This window comes from Sciurus vulgaris (assembly GCF_902686455.1).
Source record: "Sciurus vulgaris genome assembly, chromosome: 11".
Lineage (NCBI taxonomy): Eukaryota > Metazoa > Chordata > Mammalia > Rodentia > Sciuridae > Sciurus > Sciurus vulgaris.
In genome coordinates, this window is record NC_136472.1 from 49,163,509 (window position 1) to 49,176,654 (window position 13,146).

General features: G+C 35.9%; 1 pseudogene across 1 annotated transcript; it reads left to right on the forward strand.

Annotated features, from left to right (window-relative positions):
• Positions 1-7,814: 7,814 nt before the first annotated feature.
• Positions 7,815-10,629, forward strand: LOC306639819 (ADP/ATP translocase 2-like; annotated as a pseudogene). Its single transcript has 2 exons — positions 7,815-8,700; positions 10,604-10,629. The product of its transcript is annotated as an ADP/ATP translocase 2-like (transcript).
• Positions 10,630-13,146: the final 2,517 nt, after the last annotated feature.

The window sequence follows — 13,146 nt, forward strand, 5'->3', positions numbered from 1 at the left end:
CAGCAAGTGCCTTAGATAATTAATGATTTAGTCGTACCATAAGAATTCCCCCTACAAACAAACCAATTGTTTTCATTTTCCAGTAATTCCATTCACTTGCGTGTGGGAATACTAAGAGAAACCGAGAGGACCTTCTGCATTCCAGGTGTGCTTCTCTTTATCCATGTTGTGTTTTAGCAACAAAAATTTATTTTGATAATTAGAATCAATTGTCCCATCCAGAAAATCAATCTTCTCTTTGTGGATTAACTAATATGAACAACTCAAAGAAGCCAGGTAATGTTCTGACATTTAGTTTGATGAATCGTTGTTGTAGACCTTTGTAGAAACATTTCTTCCTTAGAAACCAAGACTTATAGAGAAAGCATCTCAAAAGTGGTTAAGATAAGCAGCAACAATATCATTACTCTAACTCTAGCCATGGTAGAGAGAAGAACAGTTGTTCCTCTTTACCTCTTGGGCAACATCAAGGGATTTAAAGGAAATGTAGTTCTATTTTACTTAGTTGAACTACTTCTTATTTTATCATTCCAGGATTCACTGAATTTGTGAATCTTGACAATGAGAGAAATAGGCAACTATATGTTGGTTGCCAGTGTAGACCACATACTACATTCTGGAGAGAACTACCTCTCCCCCGCAAACTTTAGTCATTCCCCGTGGTATTTTAAAAGACGGCCTTACCATTGTATCAGGTCAGTTACAGTTAGGTGACGGGAATCCTTTTAAGAGCAACAAAATGTCATGATCACCTCATTAATTTATGTTCAGTAAAATAAATTCCTTGTTCATGAACTATGCTGAGTGGAACATCAGTATGGTTAACAAAGCACCTCGAAGTTCATAGGTGGTGAGTTTTGCAGAAGCATATAGCAAGAACAGCAAAACTCTTTTCTGGAATAAGTTCTATTCCCTTAAAATCATAACTGTGCTGCTGGTGGATGTCCTGAAGGAGCATTGCTAAAGAGTGTCTTTCCATAGATTTCACAGACACCATTGTACATTGTACCATTCATGGGACAATTGTTCTCATTCCTTATTCAAAGGTATTTGTATAACAATTGGCTCTTGTCCATTGTGTACGACTTGCAGTAGGGGTTGATGCCTTTCTAAATCAGAATCTTTTTGTTCACAACAATTCTGGTCAGTGGCTATGGAAATGTGTAAAACCTGTGAGACCCTTCGCCTGGAAGGAGGCCTACGTGGCATTCTGTCGGAGATAGACACGCCTTCAGGCCACTCGGAGACTGAGGCCTCATCCTCCTTTACTGTGTTCTATGACCAAGATGTTCTTCTGTGGTCTATAAGACAGTTCTTCAGTGTCTGTGAAACTGTCACCTTCTGTGTTCACACAGTTGTTTATTACTTTCTATTATAGGATAAGAACTGCTTACGCAAGGCTTGACCTTTAAGATGTATGGCTAGTTTTAAACTGCAAGTCTATAAAGACAGTGTTATAGTGCAGTAAAGGGAGAAGCAGCTTCCTCTGTGACAAGTGCTCGCCATCTCCCCTGAATAAAGCTCTTCTCAGATCTCAGAGTGTAGACTGAGTCTTTCCCATGATTGAGGTGTTCAGGCCACCATCTGGGTTGTGGGGGTGAGCTGGTGGTATCAGGCCTTTCTCCAGCATTGCGGTCCAGGCAACAAAAACTTATATAGGAGCAGAGAGCAGTCAACAATGATAGAGAAAATCTGTAAAAGAATTATATTTTCTGCAAAGTATTTGAAACACAGAAACAATACATATGTATGTGTACTATATATATATATATGCACTTATTGGCATATACTTTATGTAAAAATATGTATATATGTTTTAGATGTATATAGACATATATTTACATGTAAATTATATATGTATCTAGAGACATATTAACAAATATATGCATATGTGTATTTACATATAAACACATATGTGGCAAATACGTGAATGCATGTGTATGTTTCATAAATATTTACATACAAATATATACATTAGTTGGACTCATAAATACATATATACATTTATTTGTACATAAATGTCTGTATACTTTGTTTACAAATGATTAATTCTCAGATTTAAACTTGAATATCTAATAAATTTTGCAATCCTTTAGATGAGCTAGATTATATCCTACTTGTTATAGACTGAAATGGGGGTTCACACCAAAATACATATATTGACCACCTGACCTACAGTACAATATGTAAACCATAATTAGAGAAAGTTCTTTGAGTGAAAATGAGGTCCTTAGTGTGATAATTGAGTATTTTTTCCTTATTTGGGCATACACAGGGAGATATCAGATACATGCCTATGCAGAGAGCAATCATGTGAATACACCAGCAAAGAGGTGGGTCAGTCTATAAGAAAAGGAGAAAGATACCAAGGAGACTAACTTTTTAACACTTTAAATCTTGAATGTTTAAGTTCCCAAGCTCTAATCATATAAATCTGTCTTTTAAACACCACCTATTTTATTATGGCAGACCATTACAATCTGATATACTAACTAACTGGTATATTCAATTGCCTTGTAAATAAAGTTCATCATCCATACCACAACGGTCATCTCTCCAGAATACAATCTGATCATCTTATTCCTTTATGTCTTTCCAATGTTCCTCTTTATTTTTCAGAGGTGACCCAAACTCCTTGGAAAAGATACAAGCCCTTTCACATTCTGGACCCTCAGCTTCCCTTTTATATCTCTGTCCTTCTATATCCTTTTTCTGCATCCACATTGAATTAGTTTTCATTACAGAAATCTCCATGCTCATTTATCCTTTTGCCTTTGCATATGCAGATCCCAGGCTGGGACTCTAGACCACCTACCTCACCTGTCTTATAAATGTCCACTTAACCTAACCGCAGCCTAACTTCATTGTATGAGTACTTATTAAACACCAAGTAAGCCTTAATTATTGTGTTAGGAATGAGGGTTGAACAATGATTACAATTTACTTTCTATATTCATGTTATAATTGGAAAAATGTTCATACAATATTCATAACTTTGTAGAAAGCATTGCAATATAACAAACAAGATGGATATATGAGAAGAGGAAGAACGACAGTGTTTAAAGGTAGTGGCTTTCTTATGCTGTCTGTAAGAGGCTCACTTGATATTTTTAATTTGCTTTATTGATATTTTATAATTGCACACATTTATGGAGTCCAATTTGATGTTTAGATACCTTGCAGATTGACAATTCAAGGTAGTTAACTTACCCATCATCTCATACGATTATCATTTCTTTGTGGGGCAAACATTAGAAATCCTCTTTTCTGACTCTTGTGAAATATGTAATACCTTATTAAAAGAAGTTACTTTTGAGCTAAAATTCAACCACTGTAAGGGGCATAAGTGTGAGGAAACATGGACATTGGAAAGGACCCAGGCAGCGGGAATAGAATGAGCAAAGACATGCAGGTTAAGAACAGCAAGAAATAGTGTCATCTGGCCTGACCACACTGGAAGATAAATGTTCAGTGACAGAGACAGATAGAAAGGTAGGCAGAGTCAGCTTTGCTTTCTAACCATATCAAGATCTGGCTTCAAAAGAACTTTCCTGCGAACATTTTATCAATTTTTCTTCCTTTAAGCACACCACACTCTCTAGACATCCCTGTTAGAGCACACATCTTTGTTATCATAAATGTTTCTTTGACTCTGTACCACTTCCACTAGAATGGTATCCTAGAAAAGAGGTGCCTTAGTTTATCAGATTTCTCCAATATTAGTTGCCATGTGTGGCAGAGTTAAAGTTTATAATTGTGTGTTGGATTAATAGTGTTTAAGTGAAAGCTAAGTTATACGTCACAATCTATCTTTTATCTGATATCAAGGTGCCAGTTCTTTCCATCTCTGTTAAACTGTCATTTACAACATATTTGTATATACACAAATACATTTATAATTTGAATGTGGAATTTTTTTCTCTTACAAAATGGTTTGAAAGTATTATTGACACATGAACTCAAAAACCTTGGAGAATATCTGTACATAAATATTTTTTAAATATTTTAGCACATCTCTAATTGTTTTCAATCTGACCATATTTACTGTGCATGTGTTTCAAAAATAAAGAAAAGAGAATAGTGCATAATGGGCTATTTGAATTCAATTATGAGCCATTTTATTCCCAGAGGGTTGACTTTAAAGAGAATTTTATAAAGGCTAACAAGCAAGTACCTCTACTTATTAATTAGAGTTCTTGTGAAATTTGTCCAAAAATATGAGTCTCTTTTGGAAGGACAAAATGAGTGTTCTGTATGTAGAAATCGTATTATGGCTAAACAGTTGACAGGTCATAAAGTATGATTTCATTGCATAAAGTTGCAATAAATTTCAATTTCATATTCACAATCTATCTTTATGTGATATTGTATTTGATTACTTACCAATTGTTCTTGTCAGATGAGCAATAGCTTCTTTCCTTTAAATTCACTAATTAACATTGGGCAAAGGCAATTTTCCTTGAAACTTCCAAACACACAAATCCAATATGCAGATTTTTTACAGCTACTGAATATAAATAAGTCTCCCATATCAGTTTCTAACTTTTCTCACATAAAATTGAAAAAGCATTTGAAATCTTATGAAAAACAAGAACCAAAATGAATCTATGAAAACCGTAGCTGTAGTTAGAAATTAGAAACTGAATTATGATGATTATCTGACTCAATTTAACTTTTTCTTTGGGGTTATGTTTATTTGAATTAAATTGATTTTCCAACTGATACATAGGAACCAAAAATACATATATTTACGGTGTATTACATAACATATTGATATATGTTTATATTGTATAATGTTTAAATCAGGTTAAATATATATGTCTCCTCAAATATTATTTTTTTAGCTTCTTGTGTGCATTTTTTTCTTTTTCATCTTCAGAGCATGAGAGGGCACAAGATATATTCACAATATAGATAGATCCATGTTGGTCCACTGTCTTTTTCAGCTACACTGATTTCCTTTAGTGCTTAAGTTCATTGCCATTTAATGTACTTTCATAACCCGTCTCTTCTATCCAGCATATTGTTTCTCTTCCCCTTGTGCTAAGTCATCACTACAACAGCTCACTTAGCTCAACCCCAGTATCCCTTCCTGACGACACCTTATCTGGAGAAGATCAGGTTATACTTCTTCTAATACCAGTGTTTTGTCCTTACCCTCTGCTCACACAGAATGCATGGCAGAAAGTTTCAGAGATATCTTCTAAATACAGAACACAGGGATTCTAATTGTAGCCTTGTGGCTTGTAAGTAGTGAAAGGCACTATAGATAATCAACTGAAAATTTTGTGGCATAACAGAAAGCTTCTAGAAATGATTGCACTCAGATCAAAGCTGCAGGTCTTCCATTTACTGGTTCTGCAAATATTTAGGTAAGTTATACATCTATGGACCTTGATTTCAGCAATACTAAGACGGGTATACTACTTAAAATCAGCAAACTACAGAGATACAGCCACATCAATGTTCATAGCTGCTCAATTCACCATAGCCAGATTGTGGAACCAACCTAGATGCCCTTCAGTTGATGAATGATAAAGAAACTGTGACATATATACCCAATGGAATATTACTCTGCCATGAAGAATGATAAAATTATGGCATTTGCAGGCCAATGGATGAAATTGGAGAATATCATGCTAAGTGAGATAAGCCAATCTCAAAAAACTAAAGGACGAATGATCTCGCTGATAAGCGGATGAGGACATATAATGGGGGGTAGGAGGGGTTAGCGTTAGGGTTAGGGTTAGGTTTAGGGTTAGGGATGAGGAAGGTGGTAAGAATGGAGGAAGTAAGGACTGTATAGAGGGAAAAGAGGGGTGAGAGGAGTAGGAGGGTTGGGGGGAAGGGAAAAAATAACAGAATGAATCAAACAACATTGCTCTATGTAAATCTATGATTTTTAATTAAAATTTTTTTTAAAAAAGACAGGTATATTAATAGCATCAAACTTATACTTTGAGTATTAAACTAGTATGTGACACATAAATACCTGTGAGTGAACATACTATAGGTAAGATCATAGATTATTACCTGGCACATAATTTGAGCCTAATAAATTGCATGATACATGTACTTATGGTAATGTAGGTAACCTGTGATAAATGTATCATCAGTTGTATGGCTTTTTGTCTAATGTACTTAACTCATATAGTTCAATTCCCAGGACCACAAAGAAAAAAGAAAGAGACAGAGAAGGAGGGGTAGAGAGAGAGGAGTAGAAAGAGAGAGGAAGAAGAGGAGAAACAGAGATGATACCACAGGACATTAAGCTAATCAAAATAAGCCCAGCACAGAAGACAAACACGGTATTATCTCACTTATATGGAACCTGAAAAGATTTCCCTTACAGAAAAAAGAGAGTAAAAAGGTGGTTACTAGAGGCTGGTGGGAGAAGGGGAGGGATTGGGGAAAGGAAAAATGTTAATCAATGGTAAAATGTTTAGTCCCACTGGAAGAACAAGTTTTAGTGATCTATTGCACTGCATGGTGATGATAGTCAATAAAAATATATTTCATAATTCAAAATTGCTAAAATAGATTTTAACATTCTCACCACAAAAAATGATTAATTGATGAGGTGATGGATTTTTTAATTAACTTGATTGAACATATCTATAATATAAACATATAACAAAATATTGCACTAAATCATACACATTATTTTTGACAATTAAAGGTAAGTTTTAAGGTTCCGTGTGCTGGCGCATACCCATAATCCCAGTGGTTTGTGAGGTGAGGCAGGAGGATCAAGAGTTCAAAGTCAGCCTCAGCAATGGTGAGGTGTTAAGCAACTCAGTGAGACCTTGTCTCTAAATAAAATACAAAATAGGGTTGGAGACATGGCTCAGTGGTTGAGTGACATGAGTTCAATTCTTGGTACCCCAAAGTAAAAGTTTTAAAAATTATTATCTTAAAAAGGACTTTAATACAGTCCCTTAGAGTAACATTTGCAAACATGAAAGTTCACATAGCTCTGAGGTGAAATTTGTGCAATTCTTTATCATGATAACAATGAAAAGAAAAAGGATTGAAAAATCTGTCCCTGATTCATTAAGATTTTGTAATTACTTGGTACTCTAACCCAAACCTCAAAAATATTTTTTAGGGAGTGCTTTTCATTTAATTCTGTTGGATAGAAGAAGACATGGTATTTTACACTTTTAGGAGGACTGAAAATGCATTTAACATATTACCATCTATTCTTTTTCACTTCAAAAACTTATGAAGTCATAAACCACCACATGTGGGATAGCTGCACTTGCCACTTCTGACATTTAAAATTCAAAGACTGTAGAGCTTTGCTGAGAGAAAGCACAGGGGAGGCTTTTCTCTCCAGCATGTGCAGGATGGGTCAGCAGAGACAAGGCCCCATTAGGAAGCCATAGGAGGCCCTGAGTCGTGGCCTCATTTATGACCTTTGCTGGTGGAAGGCCTCCTGGCAAAGTATTAGCTTGCCCTTTCCTCTACAGGTAGTCAGTCGAATTTAGATGGTTCCTTAGATTTACTGACTTACTAACTCTTAAAAATTCCATATTTGAATGACTGATAAAACTTCAGTTGTTGTCCAGGTGTTTTCTGAACGTTACTGAGGTGGGTCAACCATTGTCTCCAAATGTAATGATTGTGGCAGTTGGAGATTGAGAAAACTCTAGGGACATTTCATAGATTTTTGTCACATAAAATTTACTTGAATTAAAAACATGTGACTGAAATTTATTAAAAGATATTTAATAGCCAGAGCCTGGGAGGGAGTCAAAGTCAGTTCCTAGCCCAGTTCTGTTCCCCAGTCGCCTGCCTCCTCCTCTTCCAACATGACAGATGCCACTGTGTCTTTCGCCAAGGACTTTCTGGCTGGTGGAGTGACCTCAGCCATCTCCAAAGACTGCGGTAACACCCAGCAAGCAGGTCAAGCTGCTGCCACAGGTAGAGCATGCCAGCAAGCAATCACCACAGAAAAGCAGCACAAGGGCATTATAGATGGCGTGGTTCATATCCCCAAGGAGCAGGGAGTCCTGTCCTTCTGGCATGTAACCTGGCCAATGTCATCAGATACTTCCCCACCCAGGCTCTCAACTTTGCCTTCAAAGATAAATAAAAGCAGATCTTCCTGGGTGGTGTGGACAAGAGGACCCAGTTTGGAGCTACTTTGCAGGGAACCTGGCATTAGGTGGTGCTGCAGGGGGCCACATCCTTGTGTTTTGTGTATCCTCCTGATTTGCCTGAACCCATCTAACAGCTGATGTGGGAAAAGCCAGAGCTGAAAGGGAATTCAAAGGCCTCAGTGACTGCCTGGTTAAGATCTACAAATCTAATGGAATTAAGGATCTGTACCAAGACTTTAATGTGTCTGTGTAGGGTATTATCATGTACCGAGCTGTGTACTTTAGTATCTATGACACTGCAAAAGTAAGGCTTCAGATTCCAAGAATACTCACATCTTTATCAGTTGGATGATTGCACAATCTGTCACTGACGTTGCTGGGTTGACTTCCTATCCATTTCATACTGTGCACCACACATGATGATGCAGTCAGGGCACAAGGAACTGACATCATTTACACTGGCTGGAGGAAGATTGCTTGTGATGAAGAGGGAAAACTTTGTTCAAGGGTGCATGGTCCAATGTTTAGAGGCATGGATGGTGCTTTTTTGTACTTGTCTTGTACAATGAAATCGAGTGTTGGAGGCCGCTGCCCTGTAGGGCCTGCAGTGGTAGCTGGCCTCGCCCTATGGCGCCGAGAAGCCCAGCTGCAAGTGCTTTCTATTGGCTGACTGATCTCCTCCGCGTCCGTGCTTAGCTCGTGATCAGTACATGTCCTCATTACCCACCATTAAGTCTCCACGAGCCAAACGCCTGACCCATTAAGGTGATTGACTGTTATATCCCATAAAGGTGCGTATTTTGGGGCGGTGGGGAGAGCAAGCAAGGCAAGTAAGGCAGAGCAAGCAAGGCAAGGAGGGCAGGCAGCAGCTGTGGGACAAGAAAAGAGGAGAGGCGGCCGTGGTGCGACAAGAGAGGAAGAAGAGAGAAGTGACAGCTGCACGAGAGAAAAGAAGGAGAGAGAAAACTACACAACAAGAGAAGGAGGAGAGAGAGAGCTGCGTGACAAGAGAAGAAGAAGACGGCGGCGGTGGAGGAGGAGGAAGAACCAGGCACTCGGCTCAGAAGCTCTCCCATAAAAATAAAGACCTTAAAACTTCATTTGAGAGCCGAGTCTTTATTGTACTCGCTGGATGAGGCAATCGAGAAGTTCACATAGTTATTTCCTAGGTTTTCCCCTGCTGTGAACAGGCATGTTGTATTATATAGCATATCTTGAGCATTCTGGGTAGATTCTTGGCTGTTTATCAATGACAACTATTTACTGGTTGAAAATGGGAAGCATAATATTCATTCTGGCCAGTTTTCTCTTAAAACCATTTCCATGATGATGATGACAATAATGATGGGACTCAATTATATTTTTTATTTCAGTCACTCCTGATAAATAGCAAATTTGAAGAAATAAAAGTATCTTTGAAAAAGATATTTAAAAGATGTCAAGTGCTGTATCTAGTAATTTGTATACATAGTATTTAATATTATAATCTTGAGACATTGATATTTTGAATCAATGATTTCTGATTAGTTGTAGCAATTGCTACACATTTCTGTGACTATACTGGAAATTGTTTAGACTGTGCAATTTCATTAACTGAATTGGTATTATATGAATTTTATCTCAGTAAAACTGCTATAGAATTAGTTTGAGATATTGCCCTTTCCTATATTTGCTGGACAAAAAAATAACATATGCATCCCATTGCAATGTTATTCTCTCTGGAACTTCATTTGTTCCACACCCTACATCATTCCATTCAACACATGTAGACAATCCTTCCCCAGACCCTCTCCATTTGTTATTGCTTCTGAGATCATTTAACCTGACTTTCTCTATTAATGAAATGCCCTTCTTGCGCATAAAAATTGTCATAACATGAAAATTGTGAATCTACTATGTGCCCAGTATTGAACAAGTCACTGGAGACAATTTTTTTTAAAAATAATGCATAAGTACAGAAAAAAAAATAAATTGCTTTGAAGTGTGCTTGAAGGAAATTCTGTCATTTAAAATACTTTGGCACTTTATTAAAGTATTTCTTATAGCTGTTTTAATCGCATATTTCTAATTGTTTGCGTTCATTATGAAACTTGCTGGAGATTCTGTGTTCTTCCAGTCTATAAATCAAAGTATGTTTCTATGAATTTTAGGCATTGATTCAGGAACAAACATTTACATAAAATCTAAACTCTCAATTCTAAAATTCCATAAGCTATTGACATATTCTTTCATCCATTAACTTTGTTCATTCACACAAAGAATCACTTTGATTATACACCCTGTGTCTGGCAATGAATTAAGCAATAGCAACATAGAGATGAATAAAAAAGCGTATAAATGTGGATGCAATGGCTTGCACCTTTATGGATGAGGAAGTAACTTCGTAGAGGTTTACTAGCATGCCCAAATTTGTAGCCAATAAATGTTGAGGCTGGAATTTTTATCTGAAGCAACTGTACTCACTGCTTTCTTAATTATCCTCTGTCTTCTATTCCCAGTCGAGCTCACTCCCCTGGCCTACTGACTTTCACATGTGCATTTCACAGTGCTTGTGGTTTAACACCTTAGATGAAAATAATAATTTCAATTATTGACCTTCTAAAGAACACAATTTCACACCATCTAATTCACTTAAGAACTCAGTCATACAGACAAATGCTATTTAGAGAGAAGATGTATTGAACTTTCATGAAAAGGTTTGGAATACATTTGTTGTTAATGTTTCAATATTTTAATATCTCTATATGTCACCAGTCTTTCTGGAATACCATAGAAAACATGACATACCACAATCTTTACAGATTTGCTTAATATTTTAATAATTGGAATCATAGAACTTGTTGATCATGCCAAATCTAGATTTCATACAGCATGAAAGTCTTCCAAGACAGTCAGGCATGATGGCACACCCCTATAATGCCAGGTACCTGGGAGGCTGAGGCAGGAGAATCACAATTTCAAGACCAACCCGAGCAAATTAGCAAGACCTTGTTTCAAAATTTAAAGTAATAAAAGGACTCTGGAGGTAGCTCAGTGGTACAGTATCCTTGGTTTCATTCTCAGTATGATAAACAACCAAGCAAAAACCTCTACCTAATCTAAAATAACTCTATTCTTTTGTGGCTCCCCACCCTTATTGTGCGTTAATATCTGCATATCAAAAAAAATTTGACCTTTGTTTCCTGGATTGGCTTATTTCACTGACAGACATATATATGTCTGCAGGACCAGTGTGATTCTACATCATATACAGTCAGAAAAATGAGAAATTATAATCCATTTATGTATGATGTATCCTGGTGCATTCTGCTGTCATGTATAACTAATTAAACTAATTAAAAAAAAACCTCTCAAGTTAAAAGTAAAAGACACACAATAAAGTAATCACAATTCTCAAAAAAGTGAGAAAAATTTGTAAGAGCCTTAAATATGGCTTATTGCCTTTAATTATTTTTGGGGAACTATTTGAAGTATTTAGTTACCCCTCATGAAAATTTGAGAATGTAGAAGAAATCATGTCTTTGTAAGCAGAGCACAAAGTCAGATATAAAGGAAATGCATTGAGAAACAAGCTACCACTGAGAAACTATCACTACAGCTTGTCCTTTTTGTATGAAAATAGTAAGCTTATTTTGAATATGGACACCTATTAATGTTCTGAAGTAAACATAGCAGAATGTTGAGATCTGCACTGTTAAATATTTCTGAGGTTTATGATGTAAATGATAAGCTCTCAATAAAGTTTAGTAATTATCTTTAGCTATTACAGCACACTCTATTAAGTGATTTACAAAGGTAAATAATCTTAATAATCTAGAGTAGAGCTTTTCTCTGTAAAATCAGAAAGAGAACAAATGCACAATTATAAAATTAGATAAGAAGCATGCCATCTAATTAACAATTCTTTCATAGAAAATAAGATTCATAGCAATAATCTGATTTTTGGATTATGCTCAACAATGAAATAAAGCAGCACAATTTGCAATTACAAAAGACATCCAAACTGATGGATTTCTTAAGCAGACTTTCTCACTTTATTTGTGTGGTTGCACTGAAATGAATCTCATTTTCTTTTAATACAAAATATAAAACTTTTTTCTTACCCATAAATGCCTCTGTAATTGTAAAATTCAAAAGATTATATCTGTGCCTGCATGACTTTTATGAGAAATATTTTCCTCTCACACAGGTAAATCAAAAGAAAAGTATGGATTTGAGATTTTATGTCACTATTAGTAACAAAATCTAAATTGATTTGGCATTTTTTTGTCTATTAAATTCATGAGAATGCTGAACTCACTCTTTCCTCACTTTTATTTATTTCTGTAGAGAAAAAAGCATTGGCAGGAGAAAGTATGTGATTTCAAGTCAGCAAACATATTCTTGCTTTACTCTGTGACAAGAATAACTAGGTATTTGATGGTGCATGTATCACAACTTCCATGTGTAAGCATGAACAAGAATGTGCATATCGGAATGTTTCAGTTCCAATTTAATCTGTGCCTCACCCCCCTGTGACACTGAGTATAAAAATTAATAGTTATAAATGTCAGATAAGTCATCTGTAACACTATGCAACAGGATTACTGTAAGAATCAAATAAGAGAGATTACTTGGCTGCATTTTTTTTTCTACCATCCTTTATTTCCTTTGTGAACAAAGATCACAGTTGCAATTACATGTTTCATATAACTGATTTCTTGTGTCTGAGAAATGAAATAATTTAACAAAACAATTATCTGTTGGTTTTGTTGATTATATCAACAGGATTTAACAGTTTCAGGCACAAAATAAGAGTTCATGAATAGCAGTTATTATTTTTTATTGTTCCTCCATAAATTAGTGAGGTTAGGAAAAATATGCTTCCAGAAATAATGGATGCTACCATTATGAGAAATTAGGGTTTATTCTAAAGAACTGTTTATTCAAAATTAGTTATTTAGCATATCATTTGTACTGAACAGTGTGCCTGGAATGTAATGAAAGAAATACTTATAATGCATCTTTTATTCAATCCAGGAACCATTACTCCTTTTCTTGG